Genomic DNA, 20,262 nt, shown 5'->3' on the forward strand with positions numbered 1-20,262 from the left:
CTGGATCTGTCTATTGGTTGTCCATATCCTCATGTGCGCAGGCACAATCCTGCAAAAGCTAGTTTGACCACTTTTTCATTAAACTGGTCAACTAGCTCTGGTAAGAGCAATTTAATATCAAGCACCTTGGGTGGAATTGAAGTTATATAGAGCGGTGGTGGCACTTTCTCTCTTCTTAAAGAAAATCACAACGAACATAGTGGACTGCAACAATTTCCCCTATTTTTGTGGGATATATATATTCACATTGATCACATTGGAATTTTCACGCTGTGTTTTATTCTGAATGTGCAGCGCTGTCTGCAATATATGGGACTTTATTTTATTGTTTTTTACATTTTTCTATTCAATTATTTACCATTGATTATTAATTAATTGCCAATTATATTGGTTTGGTTCACGGCACTATACATAGTATTTGTATGGGCTTAGCGCCCTCTATTTTCCATTTTCACATTTGTACAATTTTTATTGTTTGTGAGGAGCAGCTTATATTGTATATCAATTAACTTACTAGTTAGGCGCGGAATTTTTCACTTTACACATCAGTGACAGTGTCACTAGGCAGAATAGGGAATGCCTTGTTTACAAAGGCATTCCCCCATTCTGCTCTTGCCGACCGCAATCGCGGGCCTCCCAAGAACATCGAGTGTTGTCAACGTAAATAGTCGTGCGGGGGGTCGGCAAGTGGTTAATAAACGTGGGCTACCAGTCCCTTAACTATAAATGCCTGTCTGATGTGGACTCACTACAGAAAAATGCATCTATCCCAGAGCTGAACAATCACCTATGTCACATTGTGTAAAAAGTACTCAAAGGCAATTTGTGATGAGCACCCTCTACCCAGATAGTAATCAATTGTGCTGCAAGTTTGAAAATCACTTGCTAAGCTATTGTCAGACTTGCCAGGCTTCACAAGGTTGTTGCACAATTGCAGCAGGTCCACATTGCATGACTCTAGATCAACTTTCTTTGCAAACATTCTGCTGCAAGTTCTGGTTCAGTTATGTTGTGCTATAGTCATCCCACCACAGGGGTCACTGTGGCTGAATTTTCATGCTATAGACTTGCAGAGCTCTTGCTGCAGACTCACCACTGCAACTTTGCACTTGATAGAGACTTGCCACACAAATTTGCTACAAATTGGAAAAGTGTCGACTAGAACTTGTGCTTCAAGTGCTCTGCAAGTGTACAACTTACCAGTGAAAATGTGCAGTAAGTTAACAGACTTACAATTCAACACTGCCACAAATTGGTGGCAAGTTATCCTTGCTATCTGGGTACTAGCTGGGCATAATGGCTGCTATAACCTATAAGAAAACCTTGTAGAGAGTATATTATTGAGATTGTGTGAAAAAAAAAATAGTGGATATAAAATAACAGTTGACCATCCTCGCCATGTTCAGCCAGATTGGGCTTCAATTTAAAGTTTATGGGAGACCCAGTCCTGAGTTGCCTGACTATAGACATACGATGACAGTCCGCCAATCTCCCAGATAGAAAGGATAATTTGCCACAAATTTGTGTCAGTGTTGAATTGTAAGTCTGTTAACTTGCTGCACAATTTTACTGGCAAGTTTTACACTTGCAGAGCACTTGAAGCACAAGTTCTAGTTGCCACTTTTCCAATGTATAGAAAATTTACATGGCAAGTCTCTAGAACATGCAGCAGACAAGCAGATTGTTTGCAAAGAAAGTTGATCTGGAGTCATGTGATGTGCAATTGTGCAACAAATTTGTGAAGCCTGGCAAGTCTAGTAATAGCTTAGCAAGTCGTTTTCAAATTTGCAGCACAATTGCTTTCTGTGATACATTTGCCTATATGTCTCAGTTTACTGCTCCCTGCTAGCCATATGGGTAGAGGTAGAAAGGAATTTCATGTGTGATTCATTCCTCTGACAGGTTATTGACGTGCTAATGTCCCCTCACTATTCTAAACGTTAATTGATCTATTGTGTTATGTGAAGAAGATCTGTGTTTACCCTTAAAAGATGTGTATTGTATCATCAGGCTAAATGATTAGAGAAGTAGTATGTTAATTATTCTGATTGCTTCAGTGTATTAATTAACTCCACTGATGTCTTTATCTAAAGAAACGTGTCTGCATGGTCGGCTCCGACTTGTCTCCTATAATCTGTATGGGAAACCCCACGGTGTGAGGGGGGGCGTTCCTAACAGGCTGTAACCACATATAAGCTGAGTTTTTGTGTCATTAAAGTGTCTTGTTCTAGCAGTAAGCTTGGCATGTGTGGCTTTCTGGGCGATTCCAGGGATATCCCTCCTCGTGGAATATTGGGGTGATTTTCGTTATGGGAAGAAGGGAACGTTGACGGGGATATCATACCAATACCGTCACAATTGGTTGGCAGCGGTGGGATTTTTCCCTTCTATTCCCCTTCACACCCGGATTCCAAGCAGACACTGGAAGAACTACTGGAAGTTCGTGGAAGGATTGCTAGCAACAAAACCAAGCGGGTCATCATAGCAGAATCAATGGAGATAGACCAGGAGGACGGGATTGCAGCAACGCCAGCAGTACAAGAGATGGAGACACCAGTGATTCAGGAGGAGGAATCGCCAGCCAACAAGCTAATGAGAGAGAAGCTAGCGTGGTTCGGCCCGAACCCAACGGCAGATGTGATGCTGAGAGTGATGGACCTGTTAGCGAAGGAGGCTAAAGAAATAAGAGACGCAGAACTACAGAAGGATAAACAAATAAGAGACACAGAACTACAGAAGGATAAACAAATAAGGGACGCAGAACTACAGTTAAAACTGGCAGCAGTCCAACAAGCAGCCGCACCTTCTCCGAACAGTGAGTACAGCACAGCAGACGCAAGGAAGATTCCGTTTAGCGCTTTTAAAGCTTTTGATGAAAAGGACTGTGAAATTGATAACTACCTGGCGGATTTTGAGCGACAATGTAACCTGCACCGAATAGCTAGAAGAGAGTGGGTTGCAATATTGTCAGGCAAACTGTCAGGCAAAGCTTCTGATGCTTTCCGGACCGTGCCAGATCAGGATATCCATAGCTACGCCAGGGTTAAAGAAGTGCTCCTGGCTCGTTATGCGGTAACCCCAGAGTCCCACCGACAGAAGTTCAGGGACTCACGCAAAACCACGAAAGACTCTTACGCAGAATGGGCATGCCAGTTGTCCCTGTCGGCCTCTAACTGGGTTAACAGCAGCCAGGCCACCACCGCAGAGGACATTTTGCAACTAATGCTCCTGGAGCAATTTTACAATCACATCCAGACGGACGTCAAGGATTGGGTGAGAGATCGCAGGCCCATGACTCTACCAGAGGCCGCGAAGTTGGCGGATGAATATGCGGATACTCGCAAGACAAACCAGGTCACACCACGGGTACAACCCCCACAACCAACGGCGCCCTCACACCCACCAGCCGCTAGATACCAACCGCCTAACAGACCGATGACATATAGCCCTCGCTACCCACGCCAGGAGGACAACGAACAAAGCTGCTTCCGGTGCAAACAGTTGGGTCACTTCAAGCAGAATTGCCCCATGAATGACAACACCAGGTCAAATTGGTCTCAACCTGGGTACCGCCCACCAGCAGCAGCCCATTGTGTAGACTCGGCTTGGGATCCCCAGGAGCTGGGTCAGGAAGAACCATTGGGCACCCCTTACGAAGCCCTCATGGTACAATCTGTTATTACGGACAACAGGGAACACCATTGTCAGCTGGTCATGGGCGACAGCCATGAGCCGGAGGGGCCTTGGAGGGAGCTGGGCAGAAAGAGGCACCGCCAGCTACCCTCCAAGAAGAAGAGGTCCTGGAAGTCATATAACCAGCGGACCTGGGAGGAGAAGAAGCGACTGGAGGAGATGGAATCGCAGCGGGCGCCCCAGATGCGGGCCGAGATGTTCGCCAAGGGCCCACCGGTGGCCCCTTACACCACCACCCAGTTCCTGATGATGAAGGACCACGTGGAAAGCCTGCAGGACATGAGCAAGCAGGATCTGATCCGTGAGTACATAGAGCTGGAGGAGTGCATAAGCCGCATGGAGGAGGAGAACAACCACCTGAGGTCACAGCGGGCTGACCCCCCCAGGCTCCATGAACTGGAGATGGAGCTGGAGAAGCTCAAAGAGGAGAACCGGCGGCTGCGGAGGGAGCAGGGGGTGGCTGACCTTATGGGGCTCTGAGTCCCCTCTTCCCCCCCCCCCGGACTCTGAGCACCAGTGCTACAGCATTTCAACAAATATAACTTTTTCTTTTTATGAATCTCCTGTGATTGTCACTTCAGAGCCATAACCTGCCCCCTCCCATAGCGGGACACCTAGACGGCGGCGCACAGACCCATTCGCTGTCTTCACACTGACTTCTGGTGACTTTGCAGATCGCACAAAGACTTGGGGACTGACCGGCGTGTGATCTGACGACCCGGTGACATACCTGAGTCTGAAGCAGTTGTCAAGGGAGGTCAGTCATGCCAAACGGAGTTAACCTCGGACTAAAAGCTCTGAACCCGTCAACCCTACTGGACCAGGGAAGGTCCAACCGGGTTTGCCGGAGCAGGGAGCAAAAGGGGGGCCATTGTGATACATTTGCCTATATGTCTCAGTTTACTGCTCCCTGCTAGCCATATGGGTAGAGGTAGAAAGGAATTTCATGTGTGATTCATTCCTCTGACAGGTTATTGACGTGCTAATGTCCCCTCACTATTCTAAACGTTAATTGATCTATTGTGTTGTGTGAAGAAGATCTGTGTTTACCCTTAAAAGATGTGTATTGTATCATCAGGCTAAATGATTAGAGAAGTAGTATGTTAATTATTCTGATTGCTTCAGTGTATTAATTAACTCCACTGATGTCTTTATCCTTAGAAACGTGTCTGCATGGTCGGCTCCGACTTGTCTCCTATAATCTGTATGGGAAACCCCACTGTGTGAGGGGGGGCGTTCCTAACAGGCTGTAACCACATATAAGCTGAGTTTTTGTGTCATTAAAGTGTCTTGTTCTAGCAGTAATCTTGGCATGTGTGGCTTTCTGGGCGATTCCAGGGATATCCCTCCTCGTGGAATATTGGGGTGATTTTCGTTATGGGAAGAAGGGAACGTTGACGGGGATATCATACCAATACCGTCACACTTTCTATCTGGGGTGTTATGTGGGATTTTGGTGGGTGTGTTTAACAGTTAAAGTTTTGGCTTTCTCAGCAATATATAAGGCTGTGGTCTGAAGTCTGAGTGCAATGCTGGGAGAGCAGATATGGGCAAAGAACAAATCTCACTTTAGAATGCAATGTTTCAAAAGTTTTCTGTTTTTGGCCGTGAAAGAGTTGAAGGGCTGTACAGTATATTTTACATGGTTGTGCACATTGGGTCAATCATAGAACAACATGACTGAAACAGAACTTGCAGCAGACTTTTATGGTTGAACTAGATGGACTTGTGTCTTTTTTCAACCTGACTAACTATGTACCGTATTTATCGCGGTATAACGCGCTCCCGCGTATACCGCGCACCCCTAATGTTGCCCCTTAAATTCCTGTAAAAAAAAGTTACATGATTTTATTACTTACAGTTTTGGTGTCTTCCCAGCGTCCATCGTCCGGTCCGGCGTCCGTCTGCGGCCTCGATGGTGTCCTCCCGGCTTCTCCAGCGCGTGCCTCACGTCGAGTTCCCGCTTCAGTTCGAACTCCTCCGCCGACATATATATAGGGCAGCACAGTGGTGCAGTGAGTAGCACTTTCGCCTAGCAGCAAAAGGTTCGCTGGTTCGAATCCCAACCACGACACCATCTGCCTGGAGTTTGCATGTTCTCCCTGTGTCTGCGTGGGTTTCCTCCGGGTACTCCGGTTTTGGAAGCAGCAATCCTGTCTCCTAGTGCTGCTGGACCTTAGTGCAGCCTTTGACACGGTAGACCACAACATACTGCTCGCACGACTCAAGGAAGTAGCAGGAGTCTCTGACGCAGCCCTACCGTGGTTCGCATTTTTCCTAGAAAATCGCTCTCAGACCGTGAAACTTGGAGATTTCACATCAGAAACACGGACCATCACATGCGGAGTCCCGCAAGGATCACCCCTCTCACCTGTACTCTTCAACATCTACATCCGCCCGCTCCTCAAAATCATCAGCAAACAGGACCTGTGCTACCACTCCTATGCGGACGACACGCAGCTGTACCTTCGAATCACCAACAAAAAAGACCAATTTCATGAACTAGGAAAATGTCTTACACTGATCGACAATTGGATGACGGAAAGCTCCCTCAAACTCAACGGATCCAAAACGGAGCTACTCACCCTTCATGCAAATAGGAAATCTATCTCCAGGACCACATGGACACCACCCACCATTCTCGGACAAACTATCGCGCCAAGCAATAAAGTCAAAAGTCTCGGAGTCATCTTTGACGCAGACATGACGATGGATGCACAAATAGGATCAGTCGTCAGCGGTTCTCATCATCTGCTCCGCATGCTACGTAGACTCATCCCCTTCATCCCGGAACAGGACACAGCAGTAGTGGTGGGAACTATCATCAACTCACGACTCGACTACGCAAATTCACTCTATTTAGGACTACCGAAATACCAGATTTCACGTCTACAAGTCGTCCAAAACACGGCACTAAGACTGGTAACTGGTAAAAAGCCGTGGGAACCAATTTCCCCGGCCTTGAGGTCCCTCCACTGGCTGCCCATACAGGACCGGGTGACATTCAAGACACTCTGCCTCACCCACAAATGTACACAGGGTAAAGCTCCTCAATATTTAAGCGAGAAAATAAAACCCTACGTCACCAAGCGTGTGCTCCGATCAACCAACCAAAACCTTCTACAAATCCCCAAATCTCACTACAAATCTAAGGGAGAACGTAGATTCTCGGTCCAAGGACCACGGCTCTGGAATGCTCTACCCACGACCATCCGCTTGGAAGAAAACCATCGGGTTTTTAGGAAAAAACTGAAGACCCACCTCTTCTGAAAGACCTGTACAACTCTGGATGCCAAGCGCCTTGAGGCGATTAAGTTCGCATTTGTTGCGCTATATAAGTTTCTCACTCACTCACTCACTCACTCCTCCCACACTCCCACTCCTCCCACACTCCAAAGACATGCTGGTAGGTAAATTGGATCTCGTCCAAATTGGCCCAGTATATATGTATATATGTGTGTATGACTGTGTGTCCCTAGCGTGTCATGATCCTACGGGGTAAAAATGACCGCACCAGCCAAGTAGATACTGGCTGGAAAAAGCGCCCAGAGGAGATTCAGTTCGCATGCGTTGCGCTGTACAAGTCATTCATTCATTCATTCATATACCGAGTGCAGTACACTCGGTTACATTCGGCAAGGCTCGGCTTAGCTCGCGCTCACGCTCTGTGACGTTTTATGCGTGAGCACGAGCGAATCCGAGCCTGGCCGAATGTACCCGAGTGTACTGCACTCGGTATATGTCGGCGCAGGATTTCAAACTGAGCGCAGGAAGCGGCTATGGGCGTATATCGCGCACCCACAATTTCCCCCTTATTTTAAGGGGAAAATAGTGCGCGATATATGCCGATAAATACGGAAGTTGATCTGGAGTCATAAAATGTGGACTTGCTGCAATTGTGCAACAAACTTTTGAAGCCTGGCAAGTCTAGCAATAGCTTAGTAAATCATTTTTAAACTTGCAGCACAATTGCTTGCTTTCTGGGTTTTTACTCTGTACTGCCATATCCAATATCCCTTTAAAAAAAATGTACTGCTTCATATTTCATGTTCATATTTTATGTATATAGTTTAATGTGCATAGTCTGGGTACAGGTTCACTTTACCTGTAATCTGGTTTCAAGAATAAAAGGACACCTAGATTAGAAAATTGGAGATCTTCTAGGTTTGTAGAAAATGGTAATGCAGGTGCATTTATAGTTAAGTAATGTAGCACAAGGTTTTTTTTTTTATTTTATTTTTTATTGGAAGGTCATAGGTCTACTAAAACATATCTAAGCCCAAAAAACATAATGTAATGTGTTGCAGTTCACTGGTTCTATTGCCGCGTACACACGACCATTTTTAATGGTCTAGAAAAAAACAAAGTTTTTTTCAATCCGATTCTTGTTAAGCCTGCCTTGCCTACACATGATCGTAAAAAAAAAAATGCTCGAGCAAAGCACGGTGACGTACAACACGTACGACGGCACTATAAAGGGGAAGTACCATTCGGATGGCGCCACCCTGGGGGTGCTTTTGCTGATTTCATGTTAGTAATAGTTTGGTGAGAGACGATTCACGCTTTTCAGTCTGTTACATCATGATGAATGTGCTATCTCCATTACGAACGTCCCATAACTTGCTTCTGAGCATGCACGTTTTTTTTTCACATTGTTAAAGCCCACACACGACCATTTTTTACGACGTTAAAAACAACGTGAAAAACAATGCGAAAATTTAGAGCATGTTCTAAATTTTTAATGCTCATTTTTAACGTCGCTAAAAATGCTCTGGAGCCCACACACAATCGTTTTTAATGACATTAAAAAAAACATTGTGAAAAATGGTCGTGTGTACGCGGCATTAGATGTTGTGGCTGCGACCAGTTTTTGTCTCAGGCTTTTCTTCTTTATTTTAACATGGTGATTCTCCAATACCAGGCTTCATGTCCTAGGATGTCAACACTCACTCATTGTACTGTATCTATCAAGAAGGAGCATTGTCACCTCATTGGCTGAGAGCGCTGATCGGATGCCGATTAGCTGCTGGTTTTCCATCATGCTGTTTCAACAGAACCCAGTCGTGAGATTGTTTTCTTTAAAACGGACCTGTACACACGGCCCAAATGTCGGCCGGTATTTACTGTCCGGCTGATATTGGCTGATATTCGGCCCATTTGTATGGGGCAGAAGAACAGGTTATAACCCCTGTCAGGTTTTTTTGCCATCTGTATCCCATTGGGGTGATTTACCTTTACTTCCTGCCTCTTCCCTGCAAATTAAGGGAATCTCTTGGGGTCCCAAGGTCGCCAGAACTAGTGTCCCCATTGGAAGATTGTCCCTCCATTACCTTTCCAGGGACAACCCAAATGTATTTAATTTTTTTTTTTTTACTTTTAATGATGGTAAACAGGGCAAATAGAGAGAGTGAATCTACCTAATGGGGCCACAGACTTCAATACAAATCGAATTGATGTTCTAATCTCTACTGTGTCCAAAAATAAATAAATAAATTGCCTTCAGTTTTACTATAATGTCACACTTTGGTGACCCTTTTTTATTTTTGATAAGTTTTTATTTCCCTTAAAATTATAAGCATCAGTAAAGCTACAGAGATATGCCTATTTATACAAATGGAATTCCTCTGTTGCACTATATGTCTCTATTGGAATTGAGCCTTGGGTAGTATCAAAGATCATTGAAGCGAAGGAAAGACTGCCCTGATTTAACTTATCAGGATTTTGTCTACCTAACTATTTAATGAGTTTTCTTCTGATATAGAGATAGAGTATGGGGGGAAAGAGGGTAGTGAGAGTCATGAGTGGGGCACTAGACTGGAGCACTCTTATTTATTGGCACTTTCTTCTTTAAACATTTACAGGCAATAATATTAAATACTACCCTATTAGTGTAGATTTAGATGTGTATAAATCTACGCAATTGACAAGCATTTCCAGACAATGATGAGGTGATGTGACACCTCTCCAATGCCTATTTTAAATGACATTTTTGCTAACAATTGCAAGCGGTTGCAGGTGTTTCCCTGCTCACCCGAATGGATCACATTCAGTGGGCTACCTGGCGATTGCTACGTGTCGGGGAATTTTGCCTTTTGCAGCTTAAGGGGGTCTAATGGGGGGGGGGGGGGGGTGGTAAATACATGGGCAAACTGCAAATTTTTACTGTCCCCCAACCGTGCTTCTAAATAAGACCCCCCCCCCTACCTTTTCCTGGCCTCCACTGGAGTCGGGAGGCAGGATCCAATAGGGTTCCGTTATTCGCTTTCTAGTTTTGGTGTTTGGAGTAGAGAAGGTATACAACAAATTAACAAGAAACATAGCTGGCCAAAACGTCATTAAAAATTACTCCCCCTTTTTTTTCTTTCTTGATACTTTTATTGTAACGTATTTAATATTCCTTCAAGAACTTTCTTTCCAATGAACATTAATACATAAAAGGATCTTTTCTGCTATAAGACAAATTTGAGTGAATTAAAATATAAATAGCAACACTTAAAGCGGGGGTTCACCCTATATAAAAAAAAATATATATATTTTTTTTCCTCTAGCATTAAATTCGGCATAGTAGCGCGAGCTACAGTATGCCTGTCTGTATTTTTTTATCCCCGTACTCACTGTGTAATTGTATATTGAAGATTCCGGGGAATGGGCGTTCCTATGGAGAGGGAAGGTGATTGACGGCCGGCCCTGGCACGTCACGCTTCTCCGGAAATAGCCGAAATAGGCTTGGCTCTTCACGGCGCCTGCGCATAGCCTGTGCGCAGGCGCCGTGAAGAGCCGAGACCTACTCCGGCTGTCTTTGGGGAGCGTGACGTGCCAGAGCCGGCCGTCAATCATCCTCCCTCTCCATAGGCAATTGCAATATACAATTGCACAGTGAGTACGGGGATAAAAAAATACAGACAGGCATACTGTAGCTCGCGCTACTATGCCAAATTTAATGCTAGACTGTTGTTAAGGAGGGTGAACCACCGCTTTAAATGTCTTGTGACAGCCTTGCAGAGTTATTGCCATGGCACAGGAATATATTTTTTTCAAGTGAGAAAGAAATTAATTAATAAAGAGGGCTAGAAGAGCTCAAACACTGTTAACACTAAAAAAACTATACTAAGCATGGCTGGAGAGCAGCGGGTGTAGACTACATATCAGATAATCATGTACTGCTGAATAAAATAAGGATATATGGTGTTGTTTTCTTTATTAAAAAAGAATTCCATGTTTAAAATAAATAGTTTGCTCATTAGTTGTAAAAAGAAATATTGAACATTCATTCAACACACTTCCTGTAGGCTTAGGATATCAATGGTACACCCCCTATGGGTGTTTCATCATGTGAGTCTGGGCTCACAGTACTACTGCAATGAATGGTGCTTGCACATCATTATGTTATGCCGATGTTCTGCCAAAACAGCCAACTCACCAAAATCTCCAATTACGTCACTTGCGGTGACTCTCAAGCAGCAGATTTCGAAGAGTCATCTGTTTTCACAGAACACTGGCAGCATATACACTATGATACACAATATAATGAGTAAACATTGTTAGTTTAAATAACAACACATTGGACACTATCTGACTATTCTAGGCAAACAATGCATAAGAAGTTATTGGATCATGGATCAACATGTTTCGCCCACAATAGAAGAGAGGGCTTCTTTAGGATCTAGTTTGCAATGTTGGCAACATTTTGATAAATTATAGGGTGATCAAAAAGTCCATATCAGCAATTCACTATGCCTGACATGGGGAAATCAAATCAAAGATATGTATCCAGAATTATATTCGTAAAAGTGAAAGATGAAGAACAATGGTAGCTATGACTAAGCATTGATATCCAATGCGAAACGCGTCATATGTTTTTCCCACTGTGTGCTGATACTTGTAGTGCATTTTTCCTTTACCCAATAAAGGGCACGTCTTTTTTAAGAAATTGGAGTGCGGTTGTCCATATCTTTCTTCTTTTGCATATGAAGAACAGTGAAGATTCGCTCACATATGTGCATATGTGCGTCATCAGATATGCACATATGATGTTATAAATACCGCTGTAGTGGTGGGTCGCATGTGGCTTGTCCGCTAATAACCAACAACATGGTGGCGACAACTTTTTTCCCCTTTAGCCGGTGTTCTGTGAAAATAGCCAAGTCGTGGAAATTTCCAATTACAGCTGCTGGAGAGTCACAAGAAGTGACATGTTTGGGGATTTTGGTGAGTTGGCTGTTTTTCTAGAACACTGGCACAGAAAACACTCACCCCTGATGACACATAAGAAGGGGAAGGACCTGGGATGTCACATGACTGGCTAGAGGATTGCTGGATTAAGGCCCCTTTTTTTAACACATAAACATGCATTAAAACGCAAGGAAATGCTTAAAAAAGTTATTTGAGGTTTTTTTTTCATGATTTTGCTGAGGTGTATACATGTCTATGAGACTCGTACTTGTGGAACAACAATCTAAGCATATTTTATGGGTACAAAAAGGCTTTTGTTTAATTAGCTACAACATTTAAGCCCCTCCCACCATTGACACAATTTTGCCACACCCACTGTTTGCTGACGCACACTATGCATGCCACATTACTCCACTATTATGTGTGTTAAGGGTGCTTCAGATATTTTACAATCCTAGCAACACCCTTGGAATAATGAAAACCATGCCTGCTTGTTGCTGTGGTGTACTAAGTACACTGCATTTTTTTATTTTTTTATTTTTATGTCAAATAGAGTAGGGCCCAACTTGCACACGGGCTCACTGATTTTCTAACCACTTAAGGACCGGGCCTACTTTTTAGACTTAGAGAATTTGCGGTCGTTGCAATACTTTATGTCACAACGTATTTGTGTAGCGGTCTTACAAGCGCAATTTTTTTGCGTATTGTGAAAGATAATGTTATGCCAAGTAAATTGATACCTAACATGTCACGCTTCAAAATTGCTCATAGAATGGGAACAAACTTTGACCCTTAACAATATCCACAAGCAACGTTTAAAAATGTCTACAGGTCACATGTTTAGAGTTTTTAGAGGTGGTCTAGTGCTAGAATTATTTCTCTCGCTCTAACGATCGCGGCGATACTTCAAATGTGTGGTTTAAAAACCCTTTTTCATATCCGGTGGTGAATTAATTATGCGTTTGCAGTGGAATCCACACGCTGGAGTCCTGAAAGGGGTCGGACGCATTGATGGGGGGGGGGGGTGACAATGAATGGGGGGGTGGCGCTCGTGTGCCCTTAATGGATAGGCCGTCCCTGTAATAATGAATGAATAAAAGCTGAATTAGTCTGTGTCCTATTTATTTGCCTGAAGCTTAGCTTTAAGCTCATATAGTGTTTTTGAATATTTGCTGTTTTCATTGTAATAGGAAATTCAATGCCACATTTATAATGATTATAAAAGACAATACACTTTGTCTCAGTTCTTCCAACATATAAAAATATACATTTCCTGCTCCCAAAGATAACTGATGAGCTTTAACAGATGATACTGGTAAGGAGAGGAAAGTTCCGCAACAAAACTGAAAACTTGTTTTATGGCTTTCCTGTGCCATGCGAATATTGTAATTATACCTCTACCTTCCCGGGGGCTCCTGCTGAGATGGATCCCTACTGTTTGTTTCATGTGCACAGCATGGGCTTCGGTAAAGCTTGAATAGCATTTCCTGTGGATGGGAAATATTTCATGCAGATAATACATTCAGCGCAGGCTTGGTCACCTTTATGTGCTGCCGAGAAGACTGGATTCTTATATTGTAGAGATTGTACAGAGGTGGCCCTTAGGACGTCACACTTTAACCCAGGACAAGTGATCTTGTTGAGTTCTTCTTTTCATTTATTGAGTAAAGCCACTAACACCAATGGGAACATCCTTTTCAATCAATACAATGCAAATTAAAAAAAATATACAATTTTTGGCTTGGATTTTGCAGGATTAGGATCATTTATAAATATATAATTAGGGATAATTTGTGTATAATTTTTTCCTTTATCGCTCTGTTTCTTTGTAGAAAACGACTGGAACAAAACTGCAAAAACATGTGAATTAAACGCTTCATGATAAGTATTTACCATCCTCTTCAATAAAGGGCACCTCTAGCTGCAAGATTCACGCTGTGATAGTGAATACATGGGAGATAGATTGTTTATATGATTTATTTAGCAGTAATAGTAGTAGAAGTACAACTGAAGGTAAAAATATTTTTAGTTTTAGATAGAATGGAGGTATTTAAAACACCTGTCAGGTTTTTATTGCGGTCTGTGTTCCTGCTAGGGAGATTCGCCCTCTCTTTTGTCCTGGTGACCATTAACACCAAAATATGTAAGGATTGAGAGAGTTGAAGACTCTCTCTCAAAAAAAGACGGACTTTGTGGGCATATCACGAGGCAGTAATTATATAAAATATAATTTTATTACAAATTAGAATAAAATAACATAAAAATCAACAAACACCCTATTACTTGGCAATGTTAACAGATACCCAAAAGAACAGACATAGAGGTTAGGATCCATGAAAAATCTGTGAATTATACAAGATGGGTGTATATATACAGTATCTCACAAAGGTGGGTACACCCCTCACATTTTTGTAAATATTTTATTATATATTTTCAGAGATTTCCCTCACCATGACAGACGTTCCTCTTGCCTCTCATTTCTTGTCGTGGCCATGGAAAAAGAAGTGAGTCGGATACCGTATGAAAAAAAAAAGGGGTTAAAACTAGGGATGCACTAATACCATTTTTTTTACAAGAAGCATGAGTGGGTGTGGGGATTGGCAGAAGAAGCTCATTTAAAGTCAGTCCAGTGGCGGCCCGTCCATAGGGGGCACATGGGCGCCACCCCCCCCTCTCCCCAAAGCCAGTAAAAATAAAAAAAAAATAAAAAAAAAAAAATGAAAAAAATTTTTTTTTTGGGCCCTTTAAGAAAAAAAAAAGGTCCTTTAAGACGGTGCATGTTCAGGGTGAGCGCCGGTCAAAGACTCAGTGCACTGCTATAGCATCATTGAAGCGTCATGCCAATGCAGCAGGCAAGACGCTTCATTTGCAGTTTTTTTTTAAGCTCTGTGGCTATGTGCTGTGCGCCATGAGCCAATCACTCTCCAGTGTCTCCACTCTCCTCTCTAATTGGGTCCTGCTGCTTCCTCACTGCAGAAGGAAATGGGCGGTGCTTTCCCCAGGGCAGTGTTACTTTCGGTTTTGACTCCAGGAGGACTCTAAGGTAAGAAACTTTATTAAAAACACTTTATTTGTCTCATTGTCTGTCCTGTCCAGTGTCCCTGTCCACCCCATTATCTCCAGCACCTTATGCTGTATGCTCAGCCTGTACTACTGTGATCGGACTGAGTGTGGACAGGAGGGAGGGGGGAGGGTGCCGTGCTTCACATCTCCTGTCTGTGTGTGAGGGCTTAGAGTGCCTGCGTCCTGCAGCTGTGCTTTACAAATCTCTTATCTCTGTCTGCCTATCTAATCTATCTGACTGTCCCCCGCTCTCTCTCTCTCTCTCTCTCTCTCTCTCTCTCTGTCTGTCTGTCTGTCTGTCTATCTGTTTAATTATCTATCTATCTCTCTATCTATCTATAGCCATATCTCTCTATCTATAGCTCTATCTATCTATCTATCTATCTATCTATCTATCTATCTATCTATCTATCTATAGATCTATCTCTCTATCTATCTATAGCCATATCTCTCTATCTATAGCTCTATATATCTATCTATCTATCTATCTATCTATCTATCTATCTATAGCTCTATCTATCTATCTCTCGATCTATAGATCTATCTATCTATCTCTCTCTATCTATCTCTCTATCTATAGCTCCATGTCTCTATCTATCTATGTCTCTATCTATCTATCTATAGCTCTATCTATCTCTCTCTCTCTATAGATCTATCTCTCTCTCTCTCTCTATAGATCTCTCTCTCTCTCTCTATCTATCTATGTCTCTATCTATCTATGTCTCTATCTATCTATGTCTCTATCTATCTATCTATCTATCTATCTATCTATCTATCTATCTATCTATCTATCTATCTATCTATCTATCTATCTATTAGCTACCTCTGTCTAATTATCTATCTATTTATCTATCTAATTATCTGTCTGTCTATCTATATCTATCTGTCTGTTTAATTATCTATCTATCTATCTATCTATCTATCTATCTATCTATCTATCTATCTATCTATCTATCTATCTATCTATCGCTATCTGCCTAATTATCTATTTATCTATCTAATTATCTATCTATCTATATCTATCTGTCTGTTTAATTATCTATCTATCTATCTATCTATCTATCTATCTATCTATCTATCTATCTATCGCTATCTGCCTAATTATCTATCTATTTATCTATCTAATTATCTATCTATATCTATCTGTCTGTCTGTTTAATTATCTATCTATCTATCTATCTATCTATCTATCTATCTATCTATCTATCTATAGCTCTATGTCTCTATCTATCTATCTATCTATCTATCTATAGCTCTATATCTCTATGTCTCTATCTATCTATCTATCTCTCTATCTCTCTATCTCTCTTTCTATAGATCTATCTATCTATCTATCTATCTATTTGTCTGTCTATCTAATTATCTATAGCTAGCTGTCTGTCTGATTATCTATCTATCTATCTATCTATCTATCTATCTATCTATCTATCTATCTATATCCATCTAATTATCTATCTATATCTATATATCTGTCTGTTTAATTATCTATCTACAGCTCTATCTCTTTATCTATCTACAGCTCTATCTATCTATCTATCTATCTATCTACAGCTCTATCTATCTATCTATCTATCTATCTATCTATCTATCTATCTATCTATCTATCTATCTATCTATCTATCTATCGCTCTCCCTCTGTCTCTCTCTATCTGTTTAATTGTCTATCTATCTATCTATCTATCTATCTATCTATCTATCTATCTATCTATCTATCTATCTATCTATCTATCTATCTATCTATCTATCTATCGCTCTCTATCTAATTATCTATCTATATCTGTCTGTCTGATTATCTATCTATCTATCTATCTATCTATCTATCTATCTAATTATCTATATCTATATGTCTGTCTAATTATCTATCTATCTAATTATCTATAGCTCTATCTCTCTCCCCCTCCCTCCATCTATCTATCTGTTTAATTATCTATTTATCTATAGCTCTATCTAGCTATGTCTCTCTATCTATCTATCTGTCTGTCTGTCTATCTAATTATATATAGCTCTATCTCTCGCTCCCTCCCCCTCCCTCTATCTATCTATCTATCTATAGCTATCTGCCTAATTATCTATTTATCTATCTAATTATCTATCTATCTATCTATCTATATATCTATCTATCTATCTATTTGTTTTATTATCTGTCTGTCTATCTATCTATCTGTCTCTCTGTCTGTCTGCAGGTCCCATTGTCTGCGAGTGGCGGGGGGGGGGTTGACTGGGGTTTTGTTTGCGCCCCCCCAAAAAAATAGAGCACCAGCCGCCACTGAAAGTCACAATCCTTCAAGATTCTGTCAAGGGTGAAGTTTTTACTAAATTTTCTGTATTTTTTTTATTTAACACAAAAATAAAAAAATCCAGTGGTGATTAAATACCACCAAAAGAAAGCTCTATTTGTGTGGGGAAAAAAAGGAAAAAAATATATATGGGTATGGTGTTGCATGACTGAGTAATTGTCATTCAAAATGTGAGAGCACTGAAAGCTGAAAATTAGCCTGGTTAGGAAGATGGTATAAGTGCCCAGCTGTAAGTGGTTAAGCAAGTCGTATGAAACGATTCCTGCTCCTCCTGGCCCACTTTATTTTTCTTTTATTCTCTAGATTAAATGGGCTGCATTGTCCCAATGCACTGTTTAAGTTAAGGAAAGCACCCCTTTAAAGCAAGCAATGCTCGCTTTATATGGAGAGCATGCTTATCACACTTGCTTTACAAGAAAAGCACATGTATAAATTAATCAATATATACTTAAAAACAAACAAAGCACACTTATAAAGCAAGCAGCAACACTTTATCAATGTGCTGAAGCTTCAAAAAAAGCAGCAGTTTTGTTATGGTCAAGTGATGTCACTGCAATATGCAGCACTACCCAAAAAATAAATATATAAAAAACGAATAAATCATACAAACAATCTATACAAATAAAAAGTGCATTAAATCAATACATCAGTGCATCAATAAATAATTAAAAACAATAATTCATGACAAAAATGTGCTGTGCAAATCAATAAAGATGCATAAATCATTGCATCGATAGTCCATCCAACTTCTTTACAAATGAGTCACTTTTTCGGCACTTTCTTTTAAATCTCTCCGGTGGCTTAGCTTAAAGTGTATGAAAACTCTAAAGCCACGTACACACGATCGGAATTTCCGATGGAATAAAACATGTTCTATTCCTAAACACTGACGCAAAAGAGTATGATGGACTTTTTTCATCGGAAGTTCCAATTGTGTGTACGCGGCATTAAAATGAACTTTTCCTATTTGCTGTTTTTTGGTCTGTTAAATATACAGTTGAAAGTGTTTAGTTATATCTGTTTGACAGTTACAGATAAAAAAAACGTTGTTTCTGTAAGAAATCAAGTGAGTGGATAAGCATTCTTTCTAGGAAAACTATGATGCCCCCCACACACGGCCGGGATTTCCGAGGGGAAAAAGTCCGTCTGGAATTCTGACGGGAAAAAAGAGAGCAAGTTCTCTTTTTTTTTTGCCGGCCATTTTTCCCCTCAGAAAAATCCCGGCCGTGTGTACGGGGCATGACTGGTAAGATCACCAGGTAAAAATAAAGAAACAAAGCTTGAAAAAGATAAAACAAATGCAGCAACTGCATCTAAGAGCTGCAAAATATATTACATTTTGTTATTGGGTTTATATACACTTTAAAGTTAAACACAATTGGTATTTTTCTTCATATAGTACACCACGGTAAATGTCTATTATAATTTATCCAGGCTTTGCAGCATCTTTGGATTTTCCTTTCCACATGTGTCTACCAACAGAAACTCATCTTCTCTGAAAAGCCCATCATTTTTATCCGTAAGAATGTTTTAAAGCTAGTCTCTAGGAGCTTTTCCCAAGTGCTGGTGTGTGGGCACAGGACATTTTAATGTCAACCACTTAAATGAGCAATGTCATCCGCATGTCACTAATTGTATAATCGAGCTGCTGAACTCATGAGATTTAGCTCCATTAAAACAATATTATGCATCAATTTGTCCGTAATATCCGTTATAAATGGCCTCTTTGAATTTGCCTCATTTTGATCCCAGGGCAAATAGAATTGATCCCATCATATTCAAGCAGCACAAATTTCTTGAATAAATAGATTTTAACAAGCAATGATGTCGTACATCGAAAACTGCATATGTAAAATACAGAATATTTGTACCATTCTGAAAACCTGTAAAAAAGAACAGATTTTGAAAGGATGTTGCCTAAGGCAGCCGTATTCAACAAAATATATTTGAAGTTTGGCTTGTAGGAAATTTAGGATGAACAGCTGTATTGCTTAATTAGGGAATAGGAGGGAAAGTCTCTTGTGCTAGAGAAAATAACATTTTTTTCCTTTTAATCTTTCTGCTTCAATAATCAATTAATTACATTCTGTTTTTACATTTCCAGAGTTCTATACTTTCATCTGTTGGTGTACTTAGAATACCATTGTGAATAGGCTTAGTGGAGGGAATCTGAGTTGCCAAGCAAAGAGTACAATATGTTCTAAGTGCTGTGCACTTCTTGAAACATAAGGTTACTATGGAAGTAGAGTACAAATATACATATGGAGACACCGTGTTCAGACTATAGGTTTCAAGATCAGTTTAAAATATCTAAAACTACTCTTCAACAAGTGCACACAAAAGGCTTTTGACTAGTTTTAACAGTTTCCCTTCAACAATATATAGAAGTTAAATCTGAACTCCAGCCTTACCTTTAGTCTTGCACAGATGTATATAGGCTTCTTATCACGTACCTGATAGAGACTGAGTATATATAGAGGCTTCTCTTGCATTTCCTGCCCGATGCTCCTGAAAGTGGTGACAGAGAGTGTGAGGGCACAGAGTGGCATAAGTGCCAGAGTTGTAGGCCCTACCAGATCTGTGTAGAGCTGGGAACCGAGGATCACGGAGCAGAAACCAGGCATGGGAACACCATGGTACTGGAGTAGGCGGCAGGAACAAGGTTTAGGTCTTTGTCAAGGGCGGACATGGTTAGGAAATGTGGTACGGATCAGGAGACAGAGGCAGAGTCAGGGCACACATCAAGGTAAGGAACAGTCTAGCAGTGTAGTACCGAATCTGAAGGCAAAGACAGGGTCCAGCTAACAAAGCAAAGTAAGTAACAGCTGGGCAAACAAAGTACAAGGCAGAAGGCAATAAGCAAAGTACAGAAAGCAGACCCCACTCACAAAAAAAAAGCAGAAGTTCAGAAGCAGGTCAGGAGGCAAGTAGGGTCATACAAGGTAGGGCAGAATCAGCAGATCAGCTCTTGGGTAAACAAGGACAAGCTGAATAACACTCAGTAATTCCTTCTGCAGGTAATACTGTATAGGCCACT

This window comes from Rana temporaria, chromosome 8 (assembly GCF_905171775.1).
Source record: "Rana temporaria chromosome 8, aRanTem1.1, whole genome shotgun sequence".
In the NCBI taxonomy this organism is placed as follows: domain Eukaryota; kingdom Metazoa; phylum Chordata; class Amphibia; order Anura; family Ranidae; genus Rana; species Rana temporaria.